Source organism: Rhea pennata, unplaced genomic scaffold (genome assembly GCF_028389875.1).
Source record: "Rhea pennata isolate bPtePen1 unplaced genomic scaffold, bPtePen1.pri scaffold_26, whole genome shotgun sequence".
Lineage (NCBI taxonomy): Eukaryota > Metazoa > Chordata > Aves > Rheiformes > Rheidae > Rhea > Rhea pennata.
Genome location: NW_026907677.1, coordinates 464,714 through 487,658, shown reverse-complemented (window position 1 = coordinate 487,658; position 22,945 = coordinate 464,714).

Sequence of the window (22,945 nt, the reverse complement as noted above, 5' to 3'; positions counted from 1 at the left end):
CACATTTGCTGCTGGTCTGTAATGCCTGAGAGAAGCAGAGAAAGACGGAAATGAGCTATTTCTGTATCCGTACTCATCTCGAGTACTGCATCCAGTTCTGGGCTCCCAATACAAGAGAGACAAGGAGCTACTGGAGAGAGTCCAGCGGAAGGCTATGAAGATGATCACAGGACTGCAGCATCTGCCTTATGAGGAATGGCTGCAAGAGCCGGGCCTGTTTAGCCTGGGGAGGAGAAGACTGAGGGGGGATCTTATCAATGTGTACAAGTATCTGAAGGGAGGGTGTCAAAGGGACGGGGACAAACTCTTCTCAGTAGTGCCATGCAGCAGGTAAAAACTGAACCACAGGAAGTTGCGCCTGAATATGAGGAGGAATTTCTTTCCTGTGAGAGTGACAGAGCACTGGCACAGGTTACCCAGGGAGGTTGTGCAGTCTCCTTCTCTGGAGAGATTCAAAGCCCACCTGGATGCAACCCTGGCTAACATGCTCTAGGTGACCCTGCTGGAGCAGGGAGGTTGGACTACATAATCTCCAGAGGTCCCTTCCAACGTTATTCATTCTGTGATTTGGTGTAATGAACCAGCAAACTAGCAAATTAAGCAACTAGAAAATTATTACTTTGGGCTAGGCTGCAGGGAGAGGATTACCTGCTTCTTGGCTTCTTTGATTTTTTTTTTAACACCTAAGGAGCTCCTACAAATACCCTTACTTTCACAAAGAAGCTCCGCCATCATCAAAGAAACAACAACAACAAAATACACCCACCCACCAAACAGTCACAAAGGGATTATCGAAGAGTCTTCTCTAAACTCTACACTGATTGCAGTAAAGGGCTCCTAAGGGGGCACAAGCAATTTATCATCCACCAGCACTGCAAACAGCCAGACGCTGCAGAGGTCACCACTATGACAACATGAGTCAGTCTACACCTAGAAATTTCACTACCACTCTCAGGCCTCTCTCATGCACTTTAACATGCATCCTCCCTTTCACAAAATCCTGACAAAGCCACTTCTGCCAATAAAGAGCCAGAAGGGATTTTTCTCTCCCATTTTTTTCTTTCCCCTCCCTTTTCTCAGACAGAGCTTGTGCTAATCCATAGCTTCCAACAGAAGCTATCGGACCACAAATGCACTGGCTGATTTAGACTTCTGACCAAGGGATTTGAACACTTTCAGGTGAAATGCTCTTGCTGCTGCTCATGAGGAGAGGCACACAACCAGAAAACAGTGCAGTCCAGGTCACTCGACTGATTTTCGATCCATCCTGCTTGCACTGGAAATAGCGGGTCCTCCCATACTCACTCACCACAGACTTATCATGCCTAGGGCTAGCCCCCACGACACCTCCGCAGCCCCCTGGCCACACACACACAGTCACAAAGAGACAAGAAGGGATGAAAGTCCACATAGTTGCAGTAATCATGGTTCAGCAGTGGAACCAGAGTTTCCAAGGCACATGCCACCTAAGAACACTAAGGCATATCATCTAACTGAATAATGTGCAACTCCTGATCTTTACTTCTTTCCCAAAGTCTGGCCAGGGTCATGCATACATGCCACCACGCTGAGGAGAAAACAGGCAAAACAGGGTTTGGCAGCATCAGGGAAGCCTCTCAGAGACCCAGTGCCCTGCACTCCAACGTTATATTTCCAGTCCCTAAGTTCCTCCCTCCACGCACCTCATGCATCATCTCCAAACACGGGAAGGTCTCTCCAGCAGCAGCTACTGCCACCACTGCAGCATGTCAGCAACACCTCACACCTCCCCCAGGCAACACACTGCTCACACACAGCTACTTCTCCCTTCACAGCAAATTCAGCCTCTCCATCACAGGCCACCCAGTAGAGGCCCCATCGAGCACCCAAGGTTTCTGCTGTTACTAACAACAGACCACCCCAGCCTAGATGTAAAGCTTGCCTCCTTCCTCAAGGAAAGCAACACCCTAAACATTACTAAGCCAGCTCAGGTCGGGAGGAAACATGCAAATCTCTACCTTCTGTAATCTCCAGAAAAAGAGAAGCAACTCACAGGCACCCACTTAACATCCTGCCAAAGGAGGCCTCAGGAGCCAGGTCTTTCAGTAAGTCTCAGCTGCACATTTCTCACCTGGCAGTGAGGAAGGCAATGCTCAGCTGAAGCATTTGGAAGCAGATACAAAGATGGAGGCTTGCAAGTAGCTCTGCTTCAGGAACAGAGCCTGAAAGCTGTTGCCAAGGTTTCTTCTGCTTGCTTGCCAGAAGACTAGGCAACACTGTATGGATTCTTCAAATCTTCTTCAACAAAAGCACTTCTCTTCAACACTTTTGCTCTCAAACCCTGCTGGTACCATCACTACAGGACCATCTCCCTTTTGTGTCAGGTGCACAGAAACTTCCTACAACAGAACTGAGATCCTTAGCTGCAGCTTCCATATATCTGCTGTCAACAGGCTACTCAAGCCAAACAGAAATCATTGGGGGCTTGGTGGTAAACATATATCTATGCCTATAAAAATACATTCTTATTCAGCAGGGTCTATTTCAAAAGTAAAACTCAAGCAGGCAGAACATGTGTGTGACCTCCAGGCCAACCTTTGACAAGACACAGGTTTCTGCCTAGCTCTCTTCAGTCACAGCTGGCCAGCATCTGCCTGCCAGCAGACAGAAAGAACACTACAACTTTCTCAAGGTGACATTCAGGGATGACAACAGTTTAAATACCTGGCTGCAGTAGTAATACCTGCTCCTGAACAGAAGCACCTCTTTCTCCAGCTTCAGGAGAGCACTCACCATCCAGGAGACCCTTGTCCTGTCCTTATCAAACACTCTGGGAGCCAGAAGTAGACTGACCATACAGGAAAAGACATTTTCTCTTCAGATTCAAGAATGAATGGAGATAGCTTGGATTTTCTGAAGCAGCCACAGCCAGGGAACACGAATGGCTGCAACACAGAAGCAAGAAAAAAAGGTATCTCTTCTTAGGTATCTCTGCCTCCCACAGCAATGCACACCTTCTACTCCGGCTTTAAAAGCAAGGACAGTGCCTGTTTGTGGCCATCCTTTTACTTTCCTCCCAAGCAACTGTAACAAGAGAGGAAGCTACCAAAAAAGCACTGGAGCTCTACATATACATACCTCAGGGCTCAGGCCCTGCTCTTTTCACAGCCCTCTTCTTTCCTCATTACTGCAGAGGACAGACTGCTAAGGTTTGTAATCTAAAGCTGAAAATAAATCAAAATTTCACACGCTAATCACAAAACCTGCTGCACTGCCCCAGTGCTCTACAGCAGCAGCTCCTGCCTATCTACTTTCCACACCAGCTTCCCCACCCACACCCAGGGTGTTTCAGCTCTCCATCAGGGAAGAACATCCCGGGGCAGAAGCAGCACAGAAAGCAGCTGCCTGTTCCTCTCCCTCCTCCCCTGCTGCCTGGGGGGTCACTAGTGCTGCAGCTCTCATACCTCAGGGCTTCTCAGCACCTGCCAGGCCGCAGCACAGGCTGAAAACATCCGCTGTGTCCCCGGGATGCTCACAGGCAGCAGCTGCCCCCAGCACAGTGCAGAGGTTTCTCTCTCTCCCCTCCCTTCCCCTCCCCTCCCGCAGACTCTCCCAGGGCCCTGGGGCAGCAGCATTTCCCCACACACCAGCACCAGCAGCCATGGGCACACAGGCCCCGCCCCCACACCCGGAAGTGACACCCCTCCCACCAAGGCCCCTCCCACTCCGCACTCCCCCATTGGCTCCCATTGGACATGGCCTCCCGGGGCGGGACACCAGGGAGGGGCAGGAGGCAGGCGGCAGTGCGCGTGCGCTGTGCAGGGGGCGAGTGGGGAGGGGCGGGGAGGGGATCCGAGGGGAGGGACCCCGAGGGGAAGGGCGGGGCCGGGCAGAGAGGGAGGGGCGGGGCCGGGCAGGGCGGAGCATGCGCAGTGGCCCAGAGGAGGGCGGTGAGGGGCGGGGCAGGGGCGGGGCTGCCCGGGCCCTGCGGGCGGGGAGGGGGCGAGAGGCGGCTGCTGCCGCGGGGCAGCGTCTCCCGGCCCGGGGCCGCCCGGAGCCTTTAGCCGCAGCGCCGGGAGCTGCCGCACCGGGGCCAAGGGCCGCGGGCTGGGCAGAGCGAGCGGCCGTGCGCACGGGGGCAGCCAGAGCCGCCACGGCCCGGCTGTGTGGCAGCAGTGGCTGGGGAAGGCCCGGCCCAGCCTGGGCCACCTCCAGCCCCTGGGAGCCCCCGGCTCTTGTGCCCCTTCTCCTGGTGGCCCCACGGCTCGGTGCCAGCTGCAGTCGCTCTTTCTTAGCACTGTCCCAGCTGTGAGGAGACGCCGCGGGTGCAGCAGGGCTTGTGGGGGCTCCAGGCTGGAGGCAGGAGGCAGCCAGCGTCCCAGTGCCCCTGCTGACAGCCCTGCTTTCCCTGGGGCAAGTCCCCAGCTCCTCTCTGAGCCCAGCCTGGCTGTGGGCACCATGAGGAGCAGGATGTGCAGAGCCTCCTGATGACCATGGCCAGAGCCAGGCTCTCGGGCATTGCAGCAAAGCGGCTGCGGGAGAGCTGTGCCCTGCTGGACGGCACTCGAGCCCCTCAGGACACCTCCCCAGAGACAACTCAGGGTCTGAATGTGACATCTCCTCGGGGGAGTGTTGACCCACAGCCCCATCACAGTTGGGCTCTGAGCACTCAGTTCTGACCCACAGATGCCTCCTGACAGCAAGGCAGTGTTGATGGGCATCTGCATGTTGGCAGTTGCTCACAGTGATGGGGAACAGATCCCCTTGCTGCTGGTGCTGAGGGAGTAGAGTGAGGCACTTTCTGGGCTCCCTTGCAGACCTGCTGCTCTCTCCATCAGCTTTGGAGTCTCGGGCTCTTGTGCAGGCTTGCAGCTCCTTTCCCTTCCACCCACCTCAGCAGCAAGGACCTGAAAGAAGAGATGTGGGGAAGCTCCTTGCCTTTGCTGTCATCCCTGCCTGGAGCTTCCTCCTGAAAAGCCCCTGGGAAGTGTTCTGGGGGTGAGCAGCCCTGCGCCATGCAGCCCGCTCTCCATGGGGAAATGACCCTGTCCTGCCAGGGCTGTTCCTTCCCTAAGAGCTTCCCTAGCCCGTGTTCAGCCTGTTTGTAGTGAACCCTGTACGTCAGCTGGAGAAGGCTGGGCTGTGCTTTGTGTGTACTGGGAGATGGATGCTGGCAAGGAGTGAGTGAAAGATCAGCATGAAATGTGTCTCTGGCTAAAAGCTGGACTGGAGGACACAGGCATTTTTTGCCCCCTTGAGTTTTAACTTCTGAAATCCCAGCAGAAGCTGAATGTGAATGTATTCTGATAAGAATGGATTGGCATTTACCCGCCCCTCCCGCCAAAAAAAAAACTCATCTATTTTTCTACTCTGCTTTAGTAGCATATTGACAGCCAATATTCTTTGTGTGATAGAAAAGGTGCAACTAAGGATATCCGCTTTGTTTTGAGGATGTCATACATTTGATAAAACCAGGCCTTGGGCCACTGGCCAGCAGAGAACTGGCAAAACAACACCATGATGCAATGCTGCCTCTTCATCGTGGAGCGTGAGAGTCAGTGCAAGAGGGCCCGGGACCTTCAGGCAGTGCCCATGGGCGGGCCTTTCCCTCTGCATGGTGAGGCACCCAATATACTGCCAAAAAGTTCGTTGCCCCACTGTGCCAGGGCAAAGGGTGTAAAAGCCTGCTGCAACTGCAAATGGACCATGGCCTCCAGTGCTGCTCTAAGGCCACGACAATCATTGGAGATTTGTGGTGAAAGCCTCCTTTTTTGAAGGAGGCAACAGGAGACAACAGGTTGCCCATTAATTAAAATGAATTAATGGTATTAAAATCATTACACAAGTCTTCTAACTCAAGGGTTCATTTCATTCTGTCTGGACGTGAAGAAGGGCAGCCTGTGCAAGGGGCGTGGAGTGCAGAGCTGGAGAGGGGAAAACTAGTGCTGCTGCCCAGCTCTCAGCTGGCAGCCAGACTCCAAGGCTGAAAGCAAAGGTTTAGAGGCAAGGCCATGGTGATGAGTGTGCCCACGGAGACTGCCAAGGATTTGTGATGGGGGTGCCCACAGCGATCACTGGGCCTTGGTGAGGGGATTTCCTTTTGTGATCAGCAGGGCTTTGTGATGGTGGTGGCATGGTGCCTCCAAGGCCCTGGTGATGGGGCTGTCTCCATGGGGACTGTGTCCCTGCTGTGACCAGAGCCCCTGGGGTGCTCCCTCTGAGGAGAGCTGCCCAATGAAGAGGCAGCAGCTGCCCTTGGGGCCAGAGTAGCAGGTCCCAAGGAAAGGACCCTGCAGAGGGACAAGGAGCAGCAAGCAAACGCCTGCAGCCAGGCTGCACACACACTGTCAGGCACACCAGAGTGCAGGGGCGAGGTGAGCTGTGGGGCTGGAGGCAGGGGCAGGCAGAAGGCATGGGAGCCGCCCAGAGAGCACCAGGCAGATCTGGCAAGGGAGCTGTGGTGAAAGAAGCAGGCAGGAGCTGCTGCGGCCAGGTGGGAATTTCTTGCTAGCCCTGGGGATCTTCCCTGGCACAAAGCACACCGACCGGCATGCTCCAAGGCCCCCACAGAGCCTGTGAGCTCTGTGCTGAGGGGCAGAGAGCAGCTCTGGGTCCAGCTCAGCCAGGCGGCATGCAGCCAGAGCTTTGCTTGCACACAGCCCTCAGCTTGCCTGCTCTTCAGCAGCCACTCATACCAACACAACTGCCTCTACCCTATTTGTCCTTCTGCCCTCAAGTGCAACAGCAGCAGCTGCACGCAGTAAAGCAGTGCAGCAGGAGTTCAGCTTGCTCCCACTGGAGGCACAGGCTGCCTTGGCTGACGTGATGCACAGGGCTCACGAGCTTCTGCACACATGCTCACAAAGATGCAGAGCTGAGCCATGACACTGGCCTTAAAAGCCTGCACGGCCTCTGCCTGACTGCACGGAGCTGCCGAGAAGCAGGTGGGAAGTGCTGGCAAAGAGCAGGAGGTTTCTGCTTGCCGGCAGGCTGGCTGCATGCTCGGCCTGGCAGCCTGCAAGGACATGCCTGGAGGTGCCCAAGGCTGCTGCCGTTGCACATCTCTTGCCCCACACCAAGAAAGCCTCTGCCCAGCCAGCCTGGCTAGCAGAAGAAGCAGAGCACCCTCAAGAGCCCTGCCTTGCTCTCTCCTGCTCCTCCTGCAAGGGTTCAGCTCCAGCCGAGGCTGCCACTTGCAAGGCTTGGCCCTCTCCCAAGTGCTTCTTGCAGACCGCTGTCCTTGGCAACATGCAGAACCAGAGGAAGCAAATTCCACAGGCATTCAGAATTGCTTCACTTGGTAGATCATTTTCACTTTGCAGATTTGGAAGGACACAAGTTCTTCTGGGTGACTGACATGGTTTGCAAGCATTTTCATACATCACCTTGTTTGCCTTGCCGCTGCTGTTCATGCTTGCATCTCGTTATTTTATTTTTTCTGTCCCCACTTAGTCTTTCTCAATCTTAGCATGCTGCTGGAGGAAAGGAAAGGAACTGGGGTGTGTGTGGGGATGTCGGTGGGAAGACAGAGGGTCTTGGAAAGGTGCAGAAAGCAGGTGTGTAAAAGTAGGGAACCCTGCTAAAAGAGCAAGATTTTCTGCTATCTCGCTATGGGAATAAAGCAGGAAATGGAGAACAAGAAGAGAAAAAAAAAACCTCTGTTGAAATCACTGGATTTATTCTCCTAGGCAAAGCCATACATCTGTCTTCTAAGTCGGTGTGTGCAGGAGGTGGGGGAAGGCTGCCTCCAAGTGAGTGTCTTGACTCAGCCACCATAAATGTTTTCAGTTCTACAGAAGCAGCTCTTCAGAGATTCAGGTAGGGGGTCCTTCCTATACTAGTATTCAGTTTCTTGAGAAAGCACAGCATTTGGGTGCTTGAAGGGCACAGAAGTGAAAAAGAACCTGGAGAGCGCAAATGAAATGAAACTCAAAAATATAGGTCTGTAACCATCTGTATGCACAAGCCAAAAACCTGGTGCATGTGCTGGACTATCTGTAAGACTGTTGTAAATGGAGCTCCCAGGGAGTCTCCAGCAGCCTCCCAGCATACCTGGCCATGTGGAGCCTAAGTGATAGCTGGTGCTGTCCTCTGGGCTTGCCGGGTGCTGGTGAAAAGGAAATTTGGAAGAGAATACAGACCCAGGTGGAATAGGCTGCCATGTAATTAATAACTATGTATCAATGCAGACAGACATCTGTGAACACATGCAAACAGGCTGTAAACTGAAAACTGTGTCGACCAGATCGTACACAGAAACAAAGTGTCAGAGCACACCTACTGCATGGGAAAATGCAGCAGATTTTGAGGAGATAAGCGATGCAAGCGAGCCAGACTGTTCCATGGGAAAAGAAGCATGGACAGGGCATGTTGACCCAGAGGCATGGTGGCTTGGTTGGGGCCGTACCAGTGTTGTCCCCAAACTGGGTTCTTTTACCGGATGTGCAAGCAACCAACAGACACACAGGATCGAGATACTTGTTTATTTCATTTCTGCACAGGGATGGGTGCTAGGTGGTAGATCCACAAAGCTAGCACACCTTCTCCCTTTCTCATTCTTTATCTATAAACACTTTTCAGGGAGTACTTTATACAGATTTTTCTGTTGTTTACAGTTTTAACACATCACATACTTGCTCTGTGCTTGTGCTTGAACATCCATGCTAATTAGCATAGGAAGCAGAGAAGAAGGTGTTAACATCATTATCATGTCATTACCATCTCATTATTCATTTTGGGGAGTGCACTTTAATCGGTTAATAAGCCCTAATGAACTTTTAGGTTCCTCTGGGTTATTCTGCTGTTTTTGTCCTCTCTGTTCCTCACGTTCTTTAAAGTGTTGTGGTTTCCTCATGGTTATTCGGCTGGAGCCGGTTGCCCTTTGCAATACTGTTTCCCAAGATCCTCTCTCCCTTGTCCTTGAGTCTTGTTGGCTCTTGGAGGGTTTCCACAGCATCATTCCAACAGAATGCCAGTGTTCCCATGGGGGTCCAATTCTGATTTCCTGACAGGCAGTGCAGGGGTATTACAAGGGAAGGACATTATACTGTAATTCCATTTGGAATCAAATCAGCAACCCCAGGCTCCATTCCCTGCTCAGCCTCCCAGGAAAAGGTTTCTGTTTTAAACCCATTCCTGCTCCTCTGGTCCCTCGTCCTATTGGGCCTCATCCTCTCACATTTATTCCCCTTCCTTGCATCTTTCGAATTCCTCTTAATGCTGTGACCAACATACTCGCTTCCTCCTGCTGTAGTTTTCCCTTCTCTTTCTGACCTTCCACTGTATAGGAAAGTTGCTAACGATTGTACCTTCTGTAGATTCTTTCCCTGCCACCATAGAACATGCTTTCCAAAATACTCCTGGATTCCTGGGGCTGCTGGCAGGACAAATGCACTCACTGCCAGCCTTCCATTAATATTTCCCACAGACATTCCTCCAGAGCTTAATGGGGTTTGACGCAAGCTACTCCAAAAATTGCTCGGGTGTTCCTCACGCTTTTGCTAATGAAAGTACCTCTCCTGAGTTAATGGCCATTAGTCCTGCAGTTCTTACTGCTAAGACTGGATTTTGACACTCAGTTTCACATGCTACCCAATCATTTGTAGTATTAGAATCTCGATGTGGATCTACTCCTGGTCAAGGTTGACGGTTTCCATCTCAGTCTGCCAATTCCTTATCCCTCTCCCAATGTTCATTCCCTATCCTCTGGCTGAAAGATCTCTTGTAACAAGACTTGAACATCCACCCCTCCCCAAAAGTGAGCTGTCCCTCTACTCTTGTAGAAAGCAGTCAAGCTGCCTTCTGTAGGTCTTCCTGCACCTGGGGCATTTGCTGGGCCCTTTGAATTAGATCTCCCAGAGCCCATGGCCAATAAACATAGACACAAAGGACCAGTGTGGGCGGCTGCTGGACTGGTGTCACTGGCCTGCCCGCACCTGGCTTAGGAATCACAGCTCCAGTCATAGGCGCTTGCAAAGTGGCATACTATTTTGCCATGGGAAGTGACAAATATAGGTTAGAAGCTTGAGCAGAAGCAGGTTCAGAGGGAGGAGAAGCAGGAGCAGAGCTATTCCTCATGTCTCGCAGCATTTGCTGCACAGGCCTGCGTCTTCCCTGACTTCAATCTCTGAATCCTCCAGGATGCATAAATGCCCAGTTATCCGAAATATACCAGTAGACCAATTCCCACCCTCCAAATGAACCACCCAGAGGCCATACTCAGAGGCTGTCCCCTTCTCAAGTCTGCAGTGGCCATTCTTCCTGATGGAGGGTGATTACTCTACCCTTACTGACATTTGAAGTATGTTTATTTTATACCAGTCTTCCAGAATTTCCACTAGTGGTGAACCCATTTTACATTTCCTAAGAAAGCTCCCCTGACTCATGCTGCCCTGGTTTTAGTACCTCCCTGGTGAGCATCACCACCAAAACCTCACACCTGATGCTCATCGACAGAGCCCACAAATGAAAACAAGAAAACAGAAAATATTATCAATGTCCTGAGACAGAACCGAGCTCAGAAAGACAACACGCACAATGTTCCTGTGCCTGGAGTATCAGCTACTGAGAAAACGTGATCTCCAGGTCAGCTTAAAAGTCATGAGCCTGCTCATGGCCTATCAGGCATTGAGGCAGAAGTAATCTCCCATCTGCATAGAAAACCTGTGCTTGCTACTGACCTATCAGGCACTGAGGCACAAGGGACCTCCCACCCACAAATATGAGTCATGTGACCAGGGCCAGCCTACCCAGCACTGAGGCTCAAGTGACCTCACAGCCACAAACAGCAGTCACATGACCACCACTGGCCTCTCAGGGCCTCAGGCAGAGGTGACTTCAGAACCACAAACAGCAGCTGTGTGCCTGGCACTGGCCTGTCACGCACTAAGGCACAAGGGACCTCACTGTACTGGCTACCAGTCATTGGGGCAAGAGTGACCTCAGAACCACAAACAGCACCCGCATGACCAGCAATGGCCCATCAGGCACTGAGGAAGAAGAGACCTCACAAACACAAACGTATCCATGGGCCTCTGGTGGAAGCGATGTCACAGCCACAAGCACCAGCCCCATGACCAGCACGGCCTTATCACGGCCTCAGGCAGAAATGATCTCACAGCAACAAGCAGCAGCCGTGGGCCTAGTACTGGCCTATTAGGCATCGAGGCACAAGTGACCTTGTCACCGCAAACACCATCCAAGGGCCTCGGTATGGCCAATCAGGGCCTCAGGCAGAAGCGATCTAACAGCACAAGCAGCAAGCACATGACCACCACTGGCCAATCAGGCCCAGACGCACCAGTGACCTCCCAAGAACCATGAGGAGCAATGGGCCCAGCACCAGCAAATCAGATGATGAGGCAGAACTGACCTCACAAGCACAGTGACCACGATGTGCCTATGAGGGCTCAGGAGAAGTGACCTCACAAGCAGAAACAAGAGCTCTGTGCGTGGCACTGTCTTATTGGGCACTGGTGCACAAGTGACCTCATAAACACAAACTGCAGACATAGGTCTACAACTGGCCCATCAGGTCATCAGGCAGAACTGACATCATAACCACAAACAGTAGCCATGTGACCAGCACTGGTCTATTAGGTACTGAGGAACAAGTGACTTCACAACTATAAAGAGCTAGCACATGACCAGCAGTGGCCTATGAGGCACTGGTGCACAAGTGACCTCACAACCACAAACACCAGCCATGTGACCAGTGCTGGCCTATCAGGCACTGAGGCACAAGTGACCTCACAATCAAACCAGGCAGCAAGGGCCACAGCCCTGGCCATTAACGGCCTCAGGAGAAGTGACCTCACAAGCAGAAACCTCAACTGTGTGACCAGCCCTGTGCTCTCAGGCAAAGGAGCACAAGTGACCTCACCAAGCCAAAACCAGCATCCAAGAACCTAGTAGTGGCCTGTCAGGAACCAAGGCACAAGGGATCTCACTGCCACACAAAACAGCTAGATGACCAGCGCTGCCCTGTCAGGCCCTGGGGCACAAGAGAACGCATAGCCATAAAAGGCAGCCAAAGGCCTAGCACCCTCAGAGATGTTACTGCTGCACAAGTGACCTCACAACCAGAAACGTCGGCCATGGGCCTCGCAAAGTCCTATCAGACACTGAGGCAGAGGTGACCTCCCAGTCACAAACAGCAGCCACATGCCTAGCACCAGCCTGTTAGGTACTGAGCCATAAGGTACATCACATCTGAAACAGCAGCTCTGAACCTACCGCTGGTCTGTCAGGCACTGAGGAACAGCCACAGATAACATCCAGGGGCCTAACACCAGCCTGTCAGTCACTGCAGCACAATGACCTCACACCACAAACACCAGCCATGGGCCTAGCACTGACCTATCAGGTCCTCAGGCAGAAGTGACCTTAGAAGCACAAACAACAGCTGTGTGCCTGGCGCTGACCTATCATGCACCAAGGCACAAGTGACCTCACGACCACTGACAGCAGCAATGCCCATAGCACTGGCAATTAAGGCTCAGGCAGAAGTGATCTCACAAGCAAAACATCAATCACATCACCAGCACTGGCCTCTGAGCCACTGGTGTGCAAGTCACCTCACAAGCAACAACAGCAGCAGGCCTATAAGGCAATGAGGCACAAGTGATGTCACAGCTCCTAACATCAACCATGGGCCTAGCACTGGTCTATCAGGGCCTCAGGAGAAGCGACCTCACAAGCACTAATAGCAGCTAGGATCCTCGCATTGCCCTGTCAGCAACTGAGGCAGAAATGACCTCACAACGACAAAGAGGAGCCATGTGACCAGCACTGGCCTATCAGGCACTGGTGCACAGGTGACCGCACAACCACTAACCTCAGCCATGGGCCCAGACAGGCCTGTAAGGCCCTGAGGCCAAAGTGACCTCCCAATCCCAAGCATCAGCCATGGGCCTGACACTGGCCTATCAGGGCCTCAGGCAGAAGTGACCTCACAACCAGAAATAGCAGCCAGTGTCCGAGCGTTGCCCTATCAGGCACTGTGGCACAAGTGACTCTGCCACCACGAACAGCAGCCATGGGCCTGGCACTGGCCTAGCAGGCGCTGGCGCACAAGTGACTTTACAGCCACGAACGGCAGCCATGGGCCTGGCACAGGCTTCGGAGGGGCTCAGGCAGAAGTGACCTCACCAGCACTAACATCAGGCAGGGGCTTAGCACTGCCCTGTCAGGCACTGAGGCACCGGGGACCTCATGACCACAAACAGCAGTGACGTGTCTGCCTCGTCCTTGCCATTTACGGGTGCACAAGCAGCCTAAGAATGTGTATTCACGTGCATTCAAAGGAGTTTGCTTGCCGCTTGCCTATCCCGTTCTCAGGAAGCGGTGACCTCACAGTCTTCACCAAAGCCACGTGCCATCTGCTGCCCGATCAGATAGTAAGGCAAGTGTGACCGCACAAGCAAGAACAGAAGCCACATGCCCCTCACTGGCCTCTCACATGCTGAAACGGAAGTGACCTCAGAGCCTGCATTGAAGCCATGTGCTTGCTGCTGGCCTATGAGGCACAGAGGCACAAGGGACCTCACAAGCACAAAAGCAGAAAGGTGCTTGATGCTCTTCCTTGAAGCAAAAGTCACCTGTCCAGGACAAAAGGGAGCAATATGGCTGCTGGTGGCCTAGCAGATCCTGATGCCCAGTGACTTCAAAAACACAACCATCAGCAATATGGATCGAGCTGAACTGCCAGCTACTGAGGCTGAGGTGACCTCACTCACAGTCAGCCATGAAGCCATAGATCTGCTCCTGGCCTGTTGGGGACTCGGGCACAATTGACCTAACCAAGCACAAACAGCAGCAATGTGCGTGCTGGTTGCCAATCACATACTGATGCACAACTGACCGCAAAAGCACAAGCAGCAGCAATGGGCCTGCTCCCTGTTTATGAGGTACTGAGACACACAGGACCTCACCGTCATCACCAAAGCTAGGGGCATGCTGGGAAGTGCAAAACCTCCCAGAGCAGAAGCTCACCTGGGCCACTCCCATATCCCTTGATTATGCTGTTATCTCTCCAAACATAACAGTCTTCTACAAACAGCTTTCATCTCCTGCCAAGACTCTCTCTAGGTCCTCGGACATCTCCACTCTGTCACTCTAGGCACAAATCAGAAAAGGGGGAAATTGGTCTTGCCATTTCCCTTTCTTAGTACTGACAGTCAGTCAGAGAGCACAGAGACCTGGGCCCTGGCCTTGATGATGACTTGCCATTTGCTACTGATCATCCTCTGAGAATTCAGGGGGTGATGCCAGAGGAGAAAATGTGGCACTGAGCCATCACCAGAGCAGTACGTGCCATGACACAGCTCTTGAATTTAGGCCTTCCCAAATGGAGCCGGTGGTAAAATGCTTCAAGAAGAGAGGGGGCATGCATGCCAAACAGCTGGGAGGCTAGTGGTAGGATGGATGTGCTCACCACCACTGCCTTGACTGCAGCTACTCCGAGCAATGCAGCTACAGCTACGTGGGGCTCCTCACACCCCCAGAAAGTGCAGGCAAAATCCGGCACCTTGCCACCTTGCCAGGGTCAGCAGTGTCAGCACCTAAACACACCACACCTAGCACAATTTGTCTACACATGGGGTGCTTTCTTTTTTCCCCATTGCATCAGAGGCAGGTCACGCTACAGCAGGATGGTGTGGGTAACTTGCAGAGACTGCACGTGGAACGAAAAGAGACCCAGGCTGCGCATCCCTTGCAGGGCATTTTTGCCTTGCTGCTCCCATTCCAAGGCACTCCTCCAAACAGATCTGCTATGGGAAGGACTCAGTCCCTTGACAGTCAGCTCCCAAGAACTCGCCTGCCCTTCTCCAAAGACCACCACACCACAAGTATTCACACCTAAGATACTTGCTAAGATATTGTGACCTTGCTCCTCATCTTACAAGTGTACTTCTGTGGAGCAGTCTCAAATGCCTTAAGGAAGAAGGCTGACTAGAGAGATGCTTCTGTGTGCCACTTTCCCTCTAAATACCATCTCACAGCAGCAATAGCTAGCTGACAAAAATGGTGGATTTTCATGTGAGACCATCAATTTTTTTGGCAAAGCAACAGATCTCTACCAGCCCTTTGGCAACAGTGGGACAGCTTGCACAACTTACTCTTGCACTCCTCCTTGCTCTGGCCCAGAGAAGCCCCAGCCAGCGCCAGCAGTCTGGCCATGGCAAAGGCAGGAGAGTTGCCCCTCCTGGGCTCTCTGGCCCACATTTGAGATCCACCCCACCAGCTCCTCCAGTGAGGAAGTGGCATCTGTCCCGATGGCTTAGGATCCCTCCCACATTTCCTAACCAAAACTCTGCTGTTCCTTGCATGAAACTAACTGATAGGCATCTCCATGGTTATAAAAGCCAGAGAAATACCATGCTACTGCTGCCTTTACTAACTGCAATCACTAATTATGGATATGCAACTGTAAATCCTAACTGTCCCTACCTGATCCCATGGCTGCTTCCCTGCCTGGCCAAAAGCTTGCTCTCAAGAACACAAGGGAGAAGTGCACCTGCAGAACCTGCGGTTGCTACAGGGCCAACAGCAAAGGGAGAAAGGGGCAAAACAGGCACGAGATGGTTGGAGGAAAGGCTGCGGAGGCACCCAGCCACCTGCTGAGAATGGAGCACTTCTCTACCTAGCTTTCCAGTATTTACCACTCCTTGCAGATCTGCATATGGGCATCAGGTTGAACTAAAACAAGCCCTTGGGAAAAGTCTCTTCCAGCTGACTTGTGTGGCAGCAGGGGAAGCCCAGAGGCTGTAACGACACATGGCTCACAGAGCCAGGCCCCGTCTCTGCATGGCATCAGTCTCCACAGAACCGCAGAGGGGCCCTGGCCAAGGCATCCCTTGCCTTAGACTGCTGCTCTAGCTCCGCTCAAACAGAGCAACATCCCAGAAGCAGGTGCCACCTGCCCCAGCTTCCCCACATCTGAGGAAGGCAAGGGGGCGTGCTATACTTGCCTGGGCTGACCTGCTGGGAAGCAGCTCCACAGAGAGAGCCCTGGGGGTCCCAGAGGACACCAAGATGACCATGAGCTGGCAAGGTGCCCTTGTGGCAAAGGCAGCCAATGATATCCTGGGGTGCCTTATGAAGAGTAGCCAGCAGGTCAGGGGCTACTCTTCTGCTCACAGAAACATAGAAGCACAGAATTGTTGAGGTTGGAAGGGACCTCTTTTCAGTGGTGGGACAAGCAATAGGACAAGGAGCAACAGGCACAAACTGAAACACAGCATGTTCCACCTGAAATATGAGGAAAGACTTCCTTCCTGGGAGAGTGACAGAGCACTGGAACAGGTTGCCCAGAGAGGTTGTGGAGTCTCCTTCCCAGGAGACAGTCAAAACCTGCCTGGGGCTGATCTTGTGCAATGTCCTTTAGGTGACCCTGCTGGAGCAGGGGGGTTAGACTAGATGCCCTCCAGACGTGCCTTCCAACCTCAACCATTCCCTGATTCTGTGATTCTGTAACACTTGCAGTATTTCTCTCCAGTAGCTAGGACTGAGTATTTGCAACCATAAATATTTGCCTTCTTCCTTTTATGCACTCATGCCAGTCGTTTTTCCCAGAGGGAGGGGGAGCATTCTTTAATGGATGGCACTTTCACAGAGCTTTCCTGTTGTCCCTGGTTTTCCTTCTGGACCGTGCTGAGCACAGTGCACTATACTGCTTCTGTTCTTTCCCTCCTAGCTGTTGGCTAACACTTCAAAGCCCCCAGTGCACAAGCTTAGTTGACTTCCAGTACAAAACTGACACACCCGTTTAGTCTGCTCTTAGTTGCATTGAGAAGTATGTGGTACGTCTCTTGGATTTACATCTCCGAGGAGCAGGAGATCAGAAATAGAAACCTAACCATGGAAGTGAGAAATAGGAGTCTCAATCCCAGCTTAATACTGACATCGGGAGGCTTTGCTGAGCTGCTTCCTGCTTGGTCAAAGCAAAGCACCTTTGTGGCTCTCTTGCCTCTGCTTACATTTGGATGCAGGAGCACACGGGTGCACAGCTGGGAAGCGACCATCCCTGAAAAGGGACTTGGGAGTTTGGAAAGGGAGGAATGTGATGGCTGTCTGTGCCTAAAAACTATCCTTCCCTCTTTATGTGTGATTAAGACTGTGTTCATCACCTGCTAGCCAAACGCTCCCTCATTGCTTCCTTGCTTGATGTTCTTTTGTCTCATAGAGGCAAGCTGGGGCTGAAATCTCTGGAAAGGTGCTGGCCATAAGCGAATGACACCTGCTCTTTCCAGAGTGTCCTTGGCTCTTGAAGTGGAAGGAGAGAAGTTCCCAAGTGCAGAAGAAAGTGGAATGGCTTCCTCCTCTCCCAGAGGTGCCATAGCTCCTTGTGTGTTCAAAGCAGAGATCTGTGCAACACCCGTGAGCGAGTCCGTTTCTTAGAGCTGCTTCTGAAGGCATCTTTTTGACATGTTAAGATCTGGAGTTTATCCTGTCACTAAATGTGTGTGCAGCTGTGACCTCACCATGCAAGGGTCAGCCACAACTCTGCTTTCAGGCTCCACACGGTCCTTCAGCCTGTGTGACAAGGCCAATAACTGGTGCCGCTCTAGAAGCAGTGCAGCAAGAACAGTCTGCTACACAGGGGTTTGGTGAGCTGGGGCATACAGCTCTATGGGCACTGCCTCTTCACGGGTCCTACCATGGAAGCAGGACAGGAGTCAGCTTTTGCCGATCCACAGTGCTGCCCCAGCTGTGGGGGACCGGAGCATGCTGGGTGTAGCCATGATGCCCCATCCCTCTGGCGATGTGGCAGCAAAGGCCTGCCCTGAAGCAACACCACCTGATGCACACCGAAGAGGATGAGAGCTCTCAGGAAAGATCCCATCCGCTGTGCGATGTGCTAGTTTTCGATGAGCCCTCTGGTAACCTCAGCAGCACTGCCCTGCAGCCAGAGACTTCCCACGGAAAGGGCCATGTGGATTTCTCCCGGAGGAAATCTCCCCTCCCAGAGGAGCTGCTCCTGGCCAGAGCTGTCTCTGTGCAGTGCTGCCAGGCTACTGTGAGCTCCCTCTGAGCCAGGAGCCTGGTGCAGCTCAGGAGCAAAGGCCCAGCCAAAGGAGTGACTTTGTGTTCTGGGATTGCTCGTCCCTCAGCTGCCGTGTGCACCAAAGAGATGCGTGCATGCAAGCTCCTTGTCTCCACTGCCATTCTAGTCCAAGGCGATGGAGGACAGGAATCAGTTGCTCACATGGAAACACTAAGTGAAATCTGAGGTGATCCAAGCCGTGTGCAAGTGACTGCAAGCTCACACCGGGCAATGATGAGCAACACCCCCTCTTCCATGGCATCAGCTGGGGGATTCCCTGGCCATAGGAAATGTACTAGCTGCCCCAGCCTGGGAGAAATAACCTTCTCCTTAGTCACTGAGTTCCCTGCAGCCCTCAGAGCTCCATTCCTTAGGAAGCTTAGACACATGTATACCCCTGCATTGTGGCGCATGTAGCATAATTCAGGGCAGGTAGTCCATTTAGTGGCCTAAATGGATTCCTCCTGAGCCTCACGAGATGCCTGGGTGTCCAGCAAAAGTGCCTACAGCAGGCAGGACCTGGCAAGCAGATGCTGGACAGACACCACAGGGCATCTCCGATGGACCTTGGTGCCTGGGGCCACCAGCTGAATCCTACCACTGCCCTGAGCGAAGACCCATGCTGGCTACATTGAGGGGTGCTGCAGGAAGGGGATGAGCATTGCTGATGGGTTCCCCACGTGTGCCTATGTTCTCAAAGCCTGGCATCCTCCTCTCCACCATCTGTGACTCTCCTGCCAAATTCTATGGACAGGGTATCTGCTAAGAGTGCTCCCCAGGTGGATGGGCTGCAGGCTGTCCTCCCACAAGGACTTCCTGGGTGGCAGTTTGTCCCTCTCACAGATCAGTTTCCTTCCCTCCCAGACCCTAAGGTGCTGCTGCAGGCAGTAGGTCAAAAACACCTCTCCAGGTTGAATGGTGCTTAACAGTGGTTCCCTGCAAGTTTCATGAACAGACTAACTGGCAAGGGAAGGAACCATTTTTTCGAGTGCTGAGAACAACACTTTGATCCATGCCAGGTCATTGCTAGGGGTTGGAATGCAGTGAGTTGGCAGATCCTCCTTGCCACCACCACGGCAGCAGCCTCCGCTGTGTCACTGTGAGGTGGGCACAGTGCAGTGCCCCACTGCCCTCCCTCACAGCCAGGTTGGCCATGCATGGGGGCTATGGCTGGGGTGAATGCAGCTGCAGGGCCCAGCCCATCTGGGAACCCCAGTGGGGTTTTCCCTGCGGCATGGCCTGTGTCGGGGCTGGGACAGCCGCACAACCCCCTTGTGCAGCCCTTGCGTGCTGCAGGGCCAGCCCTGGGTGGGGGCCCTGGGGCAGAGGTGGGGCTCTGCCCCTCTGTGACATGGGCTGTGCTCACAGGGGACATCCCGTGTCACAGCAACATCTCCCGCCTCCCGCGTGACCCCAGTCCCTCCTCACACATCCCAGCGAGGCCGTGGGGAGCCCAGGCGCTGGGGCTGCTCTCGGCACTGCTCTGCTGCCAGGAGTCGCCGACCGCGAGCGGGAGCCGCCGAGGGGTGGCTGCAGGGCAGCACAAGGGCTGTGCTGAAGTGTGGAGGAGGAGGAGAGCAGAGAGGAGCCGACTGGGAAGGCACCTTCCTGCTGCAGGGTGAAGCCAGAGCAAGGAGGACAAGAATGGAGCTCTGGGACGCTGGCCATGGTATGCTGCATGGGCCAGGGGTGCCAACACTCCCTCCCCAGGGTAAGGCCTTTGGGAGCTCCTTCACAAGGGTTGTTGTCAAGAGCCTGGGCTCTGGCCATGGCTGTGGAAGCCCTGGGGCTGTGAGGGTAGCTGGACGAGCTGTTGCGTTCCCCAGGAGCCCTGACTGATGGTACCTTTTGGCGCAGGTGGCAATGTGACTGCCAGGGCTGCTGCGTCCTGGCCCTCCCCTGCCCCTGCTGTCAGCTGGGGAAAGGGGTGGAGCTGCTCCAGTGGCCATGCAGAGCCTGGAGCTGCTCCGGGGGCCTTGCTGAGCCTGTATGTGCAGGGATCCGGAAGAGGGGAAATTAGCACTCCCACACTGCCACAGGCACAGCACTGTCCTCTGTGGGGTGGAAATCCCAGGGAGGAGACTGCCCTGCAAGAGCTGCATCTGCAAGGCAAGGAGACCCATCTGAGCATGGCTGCAGTGTCCTGCAGCTCCTACTGGCTGTGGCCAGTCTGTGGGATTGCATGTTCTCACAGCCAATCCCCAAGCTTTTCCTCAGGTCAGCTTGGCTTTCTGTGTGGCAGCCCAGCCGCTGCGTGTTGTCCTTCCCCCTGGATGCCTTGGTAACCTCCAGCCTGGCAGAGCAGGCCTTGAGCTGGGAGGTGCACTGTGGATGTTGGGTGGCAGGATCTGCATGTCTGTGCTTCTCCAGGCCTCTCGTTTGGGTGCAGACCTCTGCTGGGGTCAGAGGGCAGGTTCTAGCCTGAAGGCAGTGCCTGCCTCAGCTCTGCAGTTCCTGTCAGGCATGGGGTTAGTTTGGGGGAGGGGGTGTCTCTTGGATTCTGCCTGCTCTTGTCATCTCCTTGGTTAGGTGTGTGCTGAATAGCTGTGAGCTAGCCAACCCAGAGCATGACAAGTATTTCCCTTGCTTTCCAGAGAGTCTGCGTATCTGGGGAGGTGTGTCAGCCTACATTATGGAGCAGCTGGTGCGGAACAAGGTGAGTCTGCCAGCCTTTTCCTCCCCGTCAGCCCTGATGAGAGATCTGCAGTCCAGTTTCAGTTGGAGGAAGGGTCCGAGGCTTCCTGGGTCTTGTCTAGGCCCCTCTGGCAGAGTGAAAGGCCAAAGAGGGAGCCTGGCACGTTCTTCTGAGGTTATCTCTGTTCTTGGAAACCCGTTGATGGATCTTCCAGATGTGAGGGATGGTTACTTGCCCTTTGGAGAAGGAGAGGAGGAGGAGGGGTAGGAAAGCATCTGGAAAGTTCTCCCAAAGGGCTTCTTCAAGGCTTCTCCCAAGCTTTCCAGAGGGTTCCCTCTTGCCCCTTTGCACACCAGGAGTGGGCAGGGCCCAGAGCACTATGGTCATGCTCTGACAAGTGCACAGTCTGTTTGTCCATCTCCGGTGCTTCTAATTCTCCTCTTTGCTTCTGTTCACAGGACGTGAGGGTTATTCGACTTGGGACCTTCAGCGTTGTTACAGAGCAGGTTGTTGATAGAAAGAATGGTCTTCTGACTGTTCGCAGACCCATGTTTCACCTTTCAAAGAATCTTGCAGAGCTTCATGGCCTCACCGATGACAAGGCTTATGTTCCTGGTAAGAGGACAGATTGAAACTTTGGCTTTGCCTGGCAGCATGTGTGGGGTGTGGATAATTGCTGCTTTGCCATGCCTGGCAGGACCAGGGACAATACAACCTGGCTAGTCCTGGGACCAGCTTCTGTTTTCTCTTATTACCATGGTATCACCACGCAGAAGCAAAGGAAACTCTCTCTCGCGCGCGCACTTGGCTTAACATTGGGCTCCATGCCAGATGTTCGGGGTGCTGCTGCTTCTAATCTGACGTGGTAGGAGCTGTTGTTCCATGTTTATGGCACAGCAGACCTTGTAAGGGCAAACAGTAGCATTGCTGCCGTCTCTTAGAAATCGCTTCTGGTGAGAAGTGGGTGGAAGCCAGCCACAGAGAGCCTTGCGACAGAAGGGAACTCTAGTGTGTGTGTGTGGGAGGTTGGGGGGCGGGGCTGGGAGGTGGAGGGGAAGGATGCACCGTGCAGTTCTGAGGGCCTGGGGGCAACCAGAAAGTTTAAGGTGATGATTATGATTAATTAATATTCATCTCTAATGAAGACTGACCCGGTAAGACTAAGGGCTGTTGTGCAGTCCATGTGTTTTCCTTCTTCATTGCACCCACTGTGATGCAGCACAGCTAAGTCTCTTCAAACCTGACATGCCCGGAGTGTGTGGGCACAATTAATGAGATCTCACATCATCCTGTGGGATCGTGTGCTTTGGTGACCACTGCGTTCTCCTGGGAACTGACCCCTTCTCTCCTCTCCTTGTCCTGCCATCCTGCTTCCTGGTCATCAGAGATGGCTGAGACTCTTTCTTTCTGCTTTGGCCAGGAAGGAAGCATCACTGTACCCTTGGCCTATGAGGCTGCAGAGAGTTTTGAACTTCTGCCAGGGAGGGATGACATCAGCCTCCTTTATGGACTTTCCCAGAGGGCGGAAGAAAACAGCGCTGGAGCATGGTCTTGCTGGGAGAGCTTCAAGTTGCCAACACTCTGCTTGAGCCTGCTGCAGTGCTGTGTTGGTGACTGCGTTGCTCTGTTGTTGTTGCCTAGGTCATAAGCAAGCTGAGCCCCTGAAGTATGCTCGCATAGCCTCGGCCTTCTCCGTTGATCGGAAAACAGTGGAGGCTTGCATAGAAGAGACCATGTACCTTCTCTCCTGCTGCCTTGCGAGTGGGAAGAACGTTGCTCTTGTTTTGAAGGGCATTGGCATGCTTGTCATCCAGGGCAAGAAGGTGAAAATGGGATTTTACAAAGGCCTTCTGCAAAGGCTGAATGGGCAGGAACAGCTGGTAGAAGCTCTTCTTGGGGTAAGTTTTCCATGTCTCCAGCTTTCTTGCTCTTTGGAAACCCTAGCAAAGTCCAGGTGAATGTCTTTCCCGTGGCCTGCCACAATCTGTCTGGACAGGTGGGCAGTCCTAGTCTCGAGCAGTGCCAGCTCCCTGCCCAGAGTCAGTAACATAGAAGACCCTGGGAAGAGCTGTCCTGGGTCCAAGCAGAGAGACACGCAGCCCAGGATCCCGTGTCTGAATGCCCGGCAAAGAGTCCAAGAGAAGGGCAGGTCTTGTGTAGTTTTTTTTTTCCCATTAGATTTCCTCCAGAAGTCTTCCAGAAAGCCAGGATTTAGCACCCCTTGAGGTCAGGATTACATTTGACTCCGGGCCTCTTTTGGCTGTGTTTGGGATTGTGGAGCAGGG